At 45.0% G+C, this 13045-nt stretch overlaps 1 protein-coding gene across 4 annotated transcripts in view; it reads left to right on the top strand.

Moving 5' to 3' along the window:
* Window positions 1–279: 279 nt before the first annotated feature.
* The window catches only part of NOD1 (nucleotide binding oligomerization domain containing 1), a 141052-nt gene continuing 128286 nt past the window's right edge, over window positions 280–13045 (top strand). For 2 of the 4 annotated variants that reach the window (XM_082397944.1, XM_082397943.1), the window contains exon 1: window positions 286–4793. The gene's annotated coding sequence lies outside the window, so the exon portion shown is untranslated. Of the gene's footprint in view, window positions 4794–13045 lie in introns of all 4 variants that reach the window. The other 2 variants (XM_082397946.1, XM_082397947.1) reach the window with 2 other exon arrangements.

Raw genomic sequence — 13045 nt, 5'->3', positions numbered from 1 at the left:
CAGTGGTTGAGAATCTGCCTGCCAATGCAGGGGACACGGGTTCCAGCCCTGGTCTGGGAGGATCCCACATGCCGCGGAGCAACTGGGCCCGTGAGCCACAGTTACTGAGCCTGCGCGTCTGGAGCCTGTGCTCCGCAACAAGAGAGGCCGCGATGGTGAGAGGCCCGCGCACCGCGATGAAGAGTGGTCCCCACTTGCCGCAACTAGAGAAAGCCCTCGCACAGAAACGAAGACTCACCACAGTCATAAATAAAAAAAAAAAAAAAAAAAAATATATATAATACCATTTACAATTGCTTTTTTTAACTGTAACTTTTTAATTGTGATGAAATTCACATAACATAAAATTAACCATTTGGAAGTGAACGATTCAGTAGCATTTAATACACTCACAATGTTGTCCAACCACCATCACTATTTACTTCCAAAGCATTTCCATCACCCCAAAAGGAACCACATATCCATTCTTCCCTCCCCCTGCCCCATTCCCTGGCAAACATCAATCTGCTTTCTGTCCCTATGAATTTACCTATTCTGGTTATTTCATATTAAAGGACTCATAAAATATGTGACCTTTTATGTCTGACTTCTTTCACTTAGCATAATATCTTTGAGGCTTATCAACACTGTAGCATGTATCAACACTTCATTCTTTTTCGTGGCTGTATAATATTCTATCGTATGTGTACAACGATTTGTTTATCCATCCATTGATGGACATTTGGACTGTTTTCACCTTTTGACTATTGTGAATAATGCTACTATGAACATGTGTGTACATATATATTTTTCAGTACCTCTTGTCACTTATTTTGGGTTTATACCTAGGAGTGGAATTGCTGGGTCATATGGTAATTCTATGTTTAACTTTTTGAGGAACTGCCAAACTGTTTCCCATGTTGGCTGAACAATTTTACATTCTTACCAACAACATATACAATTTTTTAAAAGGAAATACTTAAGTGCAAACTTAACCAAACATGTGTAAGACTTGTATACTGAAAACTACAAAACACTGATGAAAGAAATCAAAGATCTAAATAAATGGAGAGGCATACCATGTTCATGGTTTGGAAGGCTCAATATAATAAAGATGTCAATTCTCTCCAATACAGGTTTAACACAATTCCTATCAAAATCCCAGCAAGATTATTTTTCTAAAATTTATATGGAAAGGCAAAGGAATTAGAATAGGTAAAGCAACTTTGAAAAAAAAGAATAAAATGGTAGGAATCCATTGACCCAATTCAAGATTGTATGGTGTTGGCAGAGGGATAAACACACAGGTCAATGGAACAGAATGGATAACCCAGAAATAGACCCACACAAAGGTGGAGAGGTAATTTAATGGAGGAAAGATAGCTTTTCAATGGTGATTCTGTAGCAGCAATTGGACATCCACAGGCAAAAGTAACAATTATAATAAAATTAACCTTAACTCAAGTCTCATTCCAAAATTAACTCAAAATTAACTCAAATGTCTGACATAAAACTAAACTTTTGGGGAAAAAAAGGAGAAATTCTTTGACATCTAGGGTTTTTTGAAGAGTTCTTAGACTGAATACCAAAAGCATGATCCATACAAGGAAAAACTGATAAACTAGGGAGCATCAAAATTGAAAATGTTTGCTCTGTGAAAGATCCTATTAAGAGAATGAAGAGACAAGCTTGGAGTGGGACAAAATATTTGCAAATCACATATCTAACAAAGGGCTATTATCTACAATACATAAAGAACTTTCAAAACCCAACAGTAAAAAACAAACAATCCAATTAATAAATGAATGAGACAAAGAGACATTCCACCCAAGAGGAGACACAGATGGCAAATAAGCACATAAAAAGATGTTCAACATCATTAGCAAATTAAAACTATAATGATACACTACACACCTATCAGAATGGTTAAAATAAAACATCGTGACAGCACCAAATGCTGATGAAGGTGTTGCGAAACTGGATCACTTAGACATTGCTGTTGGGAATGTAAATGGTCCAGCCACTGTGGAAAAGAGTTTGGCTGTTTCTTAAACTAAACATGCAACCACCATATGACCTATCAGTTGCACTCCTGGGCATTTATCCCAGGGAAATGAAAACTTATGTTCGCATATAAACCTGTAGTTTAATGTCTATAGCAGCTTTAGTCATAATAGCCAAAAATGGGAAATAATCCAAATGTTGTTCAACATGTGAATGGTTAAACTGTGGTATCCCTGTGGTAATACCATGAAATACTACTCAGTAATAAAAAAGAAAGAACTATTGATACATGCAATGCCCTAGACGAATCTCCAGAGAATTATGCCGAGTGAACAAAACCAATCCCAAAACAAGATCACAAAATCCCAGTACATACTGTGTACTTCCATTTATATAACGTTCTTTTTTTTTTAATTTTTTTTTATTTTTTGGCTGCGTTGGGTCTTCATTTCTGTGCGAGGGCTTTCTCTAGTTGAGGCAAGCGGGGGCCACTCTTCATCACAGCGCGCGGGCCTCTTCACTATCGCGGCCTCTCTTGTTGCGGAGCACAGGCTCCAGACGCGCAGGCTCAGTAGTTGTGGTTCACGGGCCTAGTTGCTCCGCGGCATGTGGGATCTTCCCAGACCAGGGCTCGAACCCGTGTCCCCTGCATTAGCAGGCAGATCTCAACCACTGCGCCACCAGGGAAGCCCCTATATAACGTTCTCGAAATGACATATTATAGAAATGGGGAACAGATTAGTGATTGTCAGGGGTTAAGGAGGGAGTGGTATAACAGGGCAACATGAGGGATCATTGTAGTGGTGGAAATGTTCTGTATTTTGACTGTATCAATGCCTACAGCCTGGTTCTGCAAGATGTTACCATGAAGGGAAATTGGGTTAAGGGTATAAGGGTCTCTCTGCATTATTTCTTACAGCTGCATGTGAATTTACAATTATCCCAAATAAAAAGTTTAATTAAAAACAAAAATAACTATGTATGAAGTTTTTAAGTGATGGAATCAGCAGTGAACAGGAGACTATAAAAAATGACCAAGAAAATTAGAAATAGAACCAAAACACTCTTAGAAAATATATTATTGTTGAAATTAAGAACTTAAATGGATGGTGTATTGGTTTCCTATTGCTGCTGTAACAGGTTACCACAAATTTAGTGGCGTAAAACAACACAAATTTATTATCTTACGGTTCTGGAGGTCAGTAGTCTAAAGTGAGTCTCACTGGGCTAAAATCAAAGTGTTAGCAGGACTGCATTACTTCTGGAGGCTCTACTGGAGAACCCATTTCCTTGCCTTTTCCAGCTTCTAGAAGCCACCCTCATTTCTTGGCTCATAGCCCCATTCCTCCATCTTCGAAACCAGCAACATCAGGCCAAATCCTTCTCAGGCTGCTATCTCTTTAGTTCTTCTTCTGCCTCCCTCTTCCATTTATAAGGACCCTTGTGATTACATCGGGCCCATACCAATAGTCCATGATTATCCTCCCATCTCAAGGTCAGCTGATTTGCACCCTTAATTCCACCTGCTACTTTAATTCTCCTTTGCCATATTCACAGGTTCCAGGTGTAGGGGCTATTCCGCCTAACACAGATGGGTAATAGCGGGGTTCGAATAGCCACAAAATAATTAATGGAAAGACAACTGAAGAAGTTATTCAGAATGCAGCCAGAGAAACAGGATATGGAAAATATGAGAGTTTAAAAGATATGGAGGATAAAATCCAGAATCCTAGAGAAAAGAAAAATTTTGTAATTTTTCTACCAGAGGTTCATGTAAGGGTATAAACTGGAGGAATTGGTATCTTTAGCATCTCTATATTGGTGCTTACAAGTTTGCACAAGGTAGCCCATCAATTTTACGTTTGCAAAGTTTCACTTTTGAGTTAGGAACAAACTTTTCTCAGAAGGCAGCCTTTGATGGTAATCTAAATATTCATGAGCATATGTGTTCATATGACTGTACTTTAGTGTGAATGTGATAACTTATTTATAGCATCGTTATGCCTTATGTAGATTCTCCATTTAAAACGTTTAAAAAACATTTTATTGGGAAGGGTATTAGCATGTTAAAAACTCCCTTACATGCCTTCACAGCATAATGTATAGACTATAAAATGTACACTGCCAAGAAGAGATTTAAGGACATGAAGAAAAGCTTACATTTTAAAAAGTATAAATCGAAGTATATGATCTGTCGTAAAAGGTTTGATGATTTTGAGCTACTTTTCACCGGGGAGCACGTGTCACGTTTTAACGCGAGTTTCACCCGGGAGCACGTTTCACGTTTTAACAGGCGTTTCACCGTCTTGCTCAGGTGCTGCTGCCTCCGGTTGGCTCATTTAGGGGGACGGGCCTGGGCTCGCGGAGGCTGAGACGGAGTTGGCGTCTGGTTCGCAATGTGTCACCCCTGGGCGAGCTCTCAGGCCTGGCCGCTCTGCTGGGGCAGGGACCGCCCCTCCTGGCTGCCCCGGGCCACTTTCTGCGCGCCGCCTCTCCCGGCTTCCCGCGCCCGGTCCGGGCGAGCGGCCGCCCCGCCGAGCCCGACTCGCTCGCCCGGGCCCGGCCTCGGCTTCTCCGCGCAGGCCGCGGAGGCTCGGGGCGCGGCCACAGGGGCGCGGCCTTCGCTGCGGTCGGGCCAGTTCCCGTTCCCGGCCGGTGCCGCGGCTGCTCCCTCCCTGGCCCTGGTGAAGCTGCGGGCGCCGCGCGCTCCCGGCCCGGCACTCCCCAGTCTCGGTGTTCCCGCCCGCGCCCTCCCGGCGCATCAGGCTCTCGCTCCCTGCTGCTGCGAGGTCTGCATACCTGGCGACCACGTAAGTCCTAGCGACGGGGGTGGGTCGCGCGGGGCACAAGTTTTCTGGGGTCCTGGGCGCTGCGAGGGAGGAGGAGCAGGGAGGCGTCATCGTGCGAGCGGACGGGATTCAAAGCTGCTCTAGAAGAGCCCCGGGTGAAGCAAGGCGGAGAAACCCGGGAGTTTGTGGCATGCCACGAAAGTTCAGGGGGATGAACTTCAGCGTCGGGGGAATCGTTTATCCCACGGTGGTCCAGGCAGAGCTTCTCAATCCTGCCTGTACCTTAGAATCACCTGGGGCGTTTGTAAAATTCAGATGCCCAGGCTGAATCTATCAGAATCCCTGGGGGTGGGACCCAGGCCTCTGTATCCCCAGCTGATTCCACTGTGCGTTCAGCGTTGAGCAACAATGACCAAAGTGTGGCTGCCAAGAGAAGGTGGAAAGGCCGGCGGGGGCCTTGATGGAGTACAGCCTGCAGACGGATCCGGCTGCTCCCAGTGTCTTGCGTGACCCTGGGGAGGGGGCAGTGGACCTCCCTCCAGCTTCCTGAAACGCAAAGAAGGGAAATGAGACAAGGCTTGGCAGGGTGGCCTGAACAGTGTGTTCAGAACAGAGATGCAGCCTCAGATATGCAGAGAGCCTTTTGGCATATTGTGAAAAACGGAAGGATTGCTAGATCACGATGCCCCCTTATTTCTGCTTTCTGGGAAATGCCTCCATTGTTGGCATTTAAAATTAAGTTGCGGGAAGCCAGTAAACCCATGGCCTTGACAACTACTGGGTTTTCTGCTTTAAGGATGAAGCCAGCTGTGCTTGCCACAGGGTCGGGTTTGTCCCTCCTAAAAGCCCCCTATCTGAGATTTCCCACATCCAGGGAATAGTAACTCCACCTTGGATATTGGGAGTGCACAGGATTTATCCTGTTCTCACCCTGGGGACAGATAGCTCTAACCTCAGCAAGTGGGACCACTGGACGAGACACAGACTTTTACTGCCGATAAGAAAGGTAGATTTAAAACAAACGACAGCCTAGGAGAAGAGAGGGCTTCCAAAGGGTCTAAGAAGAGTAGATTGTGTTTTTGTGTAATGAAGAAATTTAAGTTCAAGCTTTGGAGCCCATCAAACCTGGGCCCCGATTCAGATTCTGTCACTTCTGTGATGCGTGACCATGGGCATGTTATATGTGATCTCTCTGAACCCCTGTTTTCTTTCTCATAAAATGGGGATAAAAATAGTAGCTCTGTCCTGAGGTTAAATGAGATAGGGTGTATCAAGCGACTGGCACGGCGGGTGCACATGGTAGCTGCTCCATCAGTGGCAGTTATTAGCCACTGCAGTGGTGATTTGTGTTCAACAATTGTTTATTTAGTACAGCCACGGTGAGGGAGAGTGGCCAGTAGTTGCTCCATTCTCCTGTTCTTCTCCTGCCCTGCTCAGGGGAGGGCTCTGTAGCTCCTTCCCCCTCAGGCACTGTGTACTTTGCAGTCTGGAATTTCAGGCCACCACCCTCTCCCCCAACAGGGCTTATTAATGGCTCTGGAATACAGTTTTACGCCATGCGATAGGAATGAATTTCTTGGCAAAAGAAAGTGGTCCTTAATCTTGAGACTTCCTCCACCCCACTGGCCCATATATCAAAAAATGGGCTCCCCCAAAGCTGGGCTGTTTACAGGGTCTCAGAATTGGCATGGGCACACACAGATGACCTCCCTTTTGGCAGCATCCTCAGGCCGTGCCCCGGTTGTACCTGTTTTGCTACTGACTCTTGGCCTAGGGAAAGTGAATCCTTCCTGGATGATCAAGAAGTCAGGAATTTGGAGAAGGGAGGACCCACATCCTACAAGTGTCAGGGGGTATCCCAGCTGAACCTTTCACATTCGTCCTGCTCTGTTTGTCATTGATGATCACTTTGATAGTAACAGCAGCACTGTTTATTTTAGATTAGACATTAGAAATATTGTAAACAGTGATATAATGTAGGTATAAAGATCAAGTGTATTTTTACAGTGCTATCGCTAACTTGCCTAATGAGAATATCAAATTCTTGTCTCTTTTTATCCAAAGAAAAGAGTTCAATGTTTACTCGATATTTAAGACATAAACCTAGGATTTGAGGTTTATATTACCAGTTCCTTCTACGATTCTTCTTTTTGGGGGGTTTGAGACAAGGTGAAATTTAAAAAGGTAAAGTTTATACTTGTGCTGAAGTTTTGTCATGCAGAAGCTGTAGGAAGCTTGCAGGTTTCTGGAAGTCCTGTTTCCTTTTATCTTCTGGGCAAAGTCAGTTGAGTTTCATACAGAGGGCTTCCTTTCATCCATCTGTAGGGTCCAAAGTTGTTTTGAGGGAAACTCTTCGGTGCATCAAACACTCAGTGACAGCAAGTGTTTTTTCCAAACTTGACTCTTGTAGTAAGAGGCAACTAATCATTCCCATTTCAATTAATTGATGGTTTTTACTCAGTGCTAGAAAGTTTGTCAAAGCAAGACATTCTGGCTTGAATTCTTCTTTTTGTATTTTATCTAGAAACTGCCACAGACCAAACTGTGGGCAGAGATTTTGGTGCAGAGTTGGCCAAGGCAAGTTCACTACCATCCCTCCTCCCCTTCACCATCCTCCCACCCTCTGGAGCTGAGCCAGTGCGGCCTGGGATGCTGTTACTCTGAGGGGATCTTACCTTGACCCTCAGAAGGGGCACAGTGCCCTAACAAGGGATCTGCCTCTATAGAACTGTAACGGAAAGTGGGGTCCGACTGCTTGCCATTCAAAAGCCATTAAAGAGGCCAGGTTGGTGGAAAGGAAAGTTTGCTTTATTTTGGATGCCGGCAACCGGGGGAGAGGGTGGACGCCTGTCCAAAGGCTGACTCCCCCCACTGACAATCAGTGGGCAAGAGCTTTTATAGACGGAGGTAGGGGGCTACATGCAGAAACTGTGCAGTCAGCTCTGACAGGCATCTTGAAATTGGTCACGTGGTGGTCTGACCAGTGTCATCTTGGTTGTTTTAGGTACAGTTAGTCTTCAGTTGCAGGGTCGGTTTGTTTTCATTTCTTTGAGGCCAATTCACAGACTTGTGGCAGCTTATGTCATGGCTACAGTAAGGTCACCATGTAGTTAACTTCTTTCACTAGGTGGGCGATTCAGTATCTACAAGACAGCTCACAGGAGATGGCTCAGAATATTATCTACAGCCCTTGAGGAGGAACTAAAGGTCCTTAACCATGCTTAATGACTAAACTACTATTATTTAGTCTTGTTGGACTCTTTTCCTTTGTTTCTGCATTTTCTCACTTCTCTGATTAAACTAATTCTTTAGCTGAAGTTTTTCCACAGACAAAAGACAGGCGGAGGACATGGTAGGGAAGTACCATAGGGTCCTGCTCCGTTTCAGAACCAGCAAGGCAATTTTGTAAGGCAATTTTGTGTTATATTATACTTCATTAAAATCATTTAGAGTACTCTGTAGTAAGGTGTCACTTTGGTATTTTTTTTGCTGAGTAGTCATTTTCCTTTAAAGAAAACTATAGTTTTCTATGGAACTAATGAATAGGTCAACATGAGGGTCCAGGTAATTTGCAAAGCACCAGATCAGCACCAGCTTTTGGTAGGTTAATATTTTAATTAATTAATTAATTTTTACTTTTTGGCTGTGTTGGGTCTTTGTTGCTGCACGCGGGCTTTCTCTAGCTGCAAGGAGCAGGGACTACTTTTCGTTGTGGTGCGTGGGCTTCTCATTGCGGTGGCTTCTCCTGTTGTGGAGCACGGGCTTAGGTGCATGGGCTTCAGTAGTTGTGGCCATCAGGTTCAGTAGTTGTGGCTCGCGGGCTCTAGAGCACAGGCTCAGTAGTTGTGGAGCACGGGCTTAGTTGCTTCACTGGGCATGTGGGATCTTCCCGGGCCAGGGCTCGAACCTGTGTCCCCTGCATTGGCAGGCGGATTCTTAACCACTGCACCACCAGGGAAGCCCCTCATGTTTTACTAAAATATTAACCTGGGCCTCCCTGGTGGAGCAGTGGTTAAGAATCCGCCTGCCAATGCAGGGGACACAGGTTCGAGCCCTGGCCCGGGAAGATCCCACATGCCGTGGAGCAACTAAGCCCGTGCGCCACAACTACTGAGCCTGCGCTCTAGAGCCCGCGAGCCACAACTACTGAAGCTTGCACACCTAGAGCCCATGCTCCACAACAAGAGAAGCCAGCACAATGAGAAGCCCGCACACCGCAACGAAGAGCAGCCCCTGCTCCTCGCAGCTAAAGTCCATGTGCAGCAACGAAGACCCAACACAGCCAAAAAAAAAAAAAAAAAGCCGAAAACCATGAGAAGTCACCACTACTATATCTTTGTATTCGGATGTTGATATTGGCCGTTCTCTGTGTCATCCCCATGATACAGGTTAAGGACAGAGAAAAGAGTTGGGAGGATGGAATGACTTGGTAGATATTTTCAGAGTCACACTTAGCTGGGTAGGGCAGTCACATATTGCTAAGGAAAACCACTTCATGGCAGCAGAGCTGGGACCAGATGATGATTTATGTGAGAAAATATTTGTGTTGTTCTAATTCCCAAAAGGTGAAAGTCTAATGACTAAGAACTTCCCGTGCTTCGTTTTAACACATTCCCCAGTTGCTATCTATGACCCCAAACCAAACCTTCTAGAAGGAACTGGGTGGAAAGCTAGGCTTTTCTTTGGAGATATCCTAACTCCTTGTGATTCAGGACAGCAGGCCCCTTCATGGAGAGGGCCATTCCTGGACTCCACTTAACAAGGCCAGTGTTTTACATTTAATATGAATTCAGGCATGTTGATGATTTTCAAGTGGAGTTACTAGATCTATAACAAATATTAGGCAGGACTTAAATGGAAGAGACCGTGAGCTTTGGTGTCAGAACTGGGATCAAGCCCCTGCTTTGTTCCTTAACTGTGTGACCTCAGCCAAGATAGTTAACCTCTCCAACCCTGTGTCCTCCTCTGTATGAAATAGTTATAGTAATTCTTTCCTTACAGAGTGGTTTTGAGTATTTGATGAAATTGTTGCTGTGAAGTGCTCAGCATACCACCTGGCTTTCAGGAAATGGTAATTATGATGATTGGGTTCAAGTGCTGGTCTTGCCATCTACTAGCTGTGTGGCTTTGAATAAGCTACTTAACCCTCATGAGCCTCAGTTTTTCTATCTGTAAAAAGGGGATAACTATCAGTGTGGAAGGTTTGGCTTGAGGCTTTGATGAAATGAAATAAAGATGCGTCTGATAGCAAACACTTTCATAGATTTACAATGTACAACACTGGTCAAAGGGCTTTAGGTTTTTGTCTTGTTTTGGCTTTTTAGCTCACTTAATCTTCCCAACAACCCTGTACTGTAGTTATCGTTTCTCCTATTTTACAGATGAGACAGTTGAGGCTCAATGAGATTAAATAACCAGCCCAAAGTCAACAGATTGTTAGTGCTGCACCCAGGATTTGAAGCAGGAATCCAGATTCTAACCACTGAACGGGACTCAGTGAGTGTCCCTCCCTCTCTGCCCACCTCCCCACCCCTATGCTTGCCTCCTGGAATTGACCCACAGATGTGCTTGTGCTCTTTGTAGAGCTGTCCTTCTGGGTACAAGGCCCTTCCAAAGAACTGCCTGCCTCTGCCTCCTTATGGAATGAACATGGGAACACCTGCACCACACCGATTTATAACCTTTAAACCTCAACCATTGCTTACACTGGATGACCTAATATCCACTCGTGGTGGGGGATGGTGATACTGGTATTGACCGACATTATTAGAGGGGATTATGATGTTTATTTTTGGGTAAATGTCATCTCCGTGCACTGAGATTGTTAGCTTGGGTGTAATAAAACACAGGCAGACATTCTGTGTTTCTAAACATATTCTAAAGCATTCACCCAGACAGGTGTGATGGGTATTTGAGAAAACAGAAACCAGGCCTGGAGTTTCCCAGGATGGGACTCAGGTAGACATGATAGTATTTAAATACACCCCATTGAAAATGCAGTGGCCTGTTCCACGTACACTACCTTTTTAAGAAAATCCATACTCATCCCTTCTTCTTTACACCCCAGTAGGTTTTATGTCTTTTGGGGCTCTGGCAATCTTCCAAGAGGCCTGGACCAGTGGAACTCAGAGCCCAGAAAAGGGAATTCTCCATTGAGTGAATTGTGGATGCTTTAGCATTTCTGATAATGAGCTGGCAATTGTTTTTCTGGCTTTCCCATGGGTATGAAGTGCTTTGCTTGCTCCCCAGCCTGGTGCTGAAAGCTGTTAGTAGAGCTATTTGTAGCTTCTGGTTCCTCCTGGCTCTTTGGGGCTTCAATTCTTCAACACACTCATTCAACAAATATCAGAAGACCTTGCTGGTGCCAGGAATCTCCCAAGTTTTGGGGCTACAGCGAAGAATGAATCCAGGGTCTCAGCGCCTGGCCAAAAGGAATTTGCTGGCTACTGGAAGAGGAAGGGGCGGTACACACAAATACATAGTTATAAATGGGTTAAGTGCTGTGAGTGAAAATAACAGTACGTCATGAGACAGATTATCAGAGCTGTACTAGGATTAGGGGAGTCTGGGATCTGCTCCTCCAAGAATGAGCCTTTTCAACTAGTTCTTGGGGATGAGGAGGGGTTAGAGCATGCCAGATGCAGGGAACAGCATGTTTGAAGGCTCAGAGGTGGAAAGAACAGGGTGTATTGAGGAAGTTACAGTGAGGAAGGCCAAGCAGAGCCTCCTGGGCTGGGAAGGATTTGGAAATTTATTGTAAAGGACAGTGGGAGGCTTTGAGGAGTTCCCACCGCTGCCTTTTCTCAATGTTAGTAATCTACAAGAAAAAGATAATTAACAACCCCTACTTATTAAGCTTTATAAACCTTGACTTAATGTGAGACAATTATGGAGGCAGAAATTATGGTTTTCAATTTCTAATGAAGGAACTGAAGCTCAGAGCAGAGAAAAGATGGCAGAACCAGGATGCAGAGCCTGGACTGCCTTGCCCACCGCACCAACTCCGGGGTTTTTGGGAGTGGATGTGTGTAAGTGCGTGCGGGCCAGCGAGGCGCCAGCATCCTTCAGCAGGAGCCTCGGTGGATGCACATGGGTGGAGTCCAGTCCTTCCTGGCTCCTTGGAAGCAGGAACAAAAGGGCCCAAAGAGCAGAGGCAGGCTGGCAGCGTGGGTGTCAGAGTCTGCGGATAAAAATTCTGGGAACTCCCTGGCCAAGGGAAGGGGCTTTGGACAGTTTTTCATGCTTGTCTGTTTTTCTCTGGCTTTAGCCCCAAAGCCCTGAAAGAGGTGCTTTCCCCACTTTGTTCATCTACCAGGGAATTTGCATACACTTAAAAAACCAGGGTGTTTAGAAAAAAAAATTCTTTGTTTGGAGCTTTTGGATCACAGAAAAAGCCTCTTGCTGTGGGACGTCTGCATTACCCCCTTTCTCCTCACTCCTGTGAAGCTGTCGTGAGGTCACAGGATGAGAGGCCTGCCAGGTCAGGTGTATCTTGGCTGGTGGGGAGAGCCTGCTCCCTAAGATAGGCCCTCGCTGGGTGGGGCCCCAGGGCGTGCCGCCTCTGGGAAGAACTTGGCATCTTCTCAATCTCTCGATGGCCCTCGGGAGTCCCCTCCTACACATCCCAGGTACCATCTGGCTGAGCTCCAGGTAGATTTGTGTCCCAGACAATAAAAGTCTCCTGCTAAGCATTTTGGCCAGCGATCAGCCAAGTGTTTATTTGTTCAAGGCCAGGTTTCAATTCAAGCCTCTGAGGTGACTAAAGTATTTTGTTCTTGTAAATTGCCTTTCATTTGAGAAGCTCCAGATACTTTCTGTGTCCGTCCTCAATGCCATCTCCAGACATCCTCTGGCTTCCGAACCTGCCCCTTCTGTAGAACTTTTTTCTGAGTAAGCACTTAAACTCTTAAAATAGAGTTCCAGATCAGGGTTTCTGATTCAAGGCTCTGTTGTCTTCTGTTGGCTTTTTTTATTAAGGTATTTTTATTCACTGGGCCCTCAGAGATGAATACCGAGCAGGATGTCTTTGGAACTTTGTTTTTCGAAGCCTGGGTAACACCAGGAAAATGTCAAACAACAATTGTATATCAGCCCCATAAGGCACAATGGAGGACATTGTCACAAAGCAATAGGTGATTATGTACCAAGAGAATGTATAGACTATGCTCTGGAAATTGAGAGCTGGACTTTGGTTAAACTTTTCAAGGCAGCTGCTAACAGAAAAGTCTTAGAACAATAGAAAATATCGGTGCCTGCAAATCTGAATTTATCTA

This window comes from Balaenoptera borealis, assembly GCF_965194805.1.
Source record: "Balaenoptera borealis genome assembly, chromosome: 7".
NCBI lineage: Eukaryota > Metazoa > Chordata > Mammalia > Artiodactyla > Balaenopteridae > Balaenoptera > Balaenoptera borealis.
Note: the sequence above shows the minus strand (reverse complement) of the source record. Positions and strands in the feature narration are given on the sequence as shown.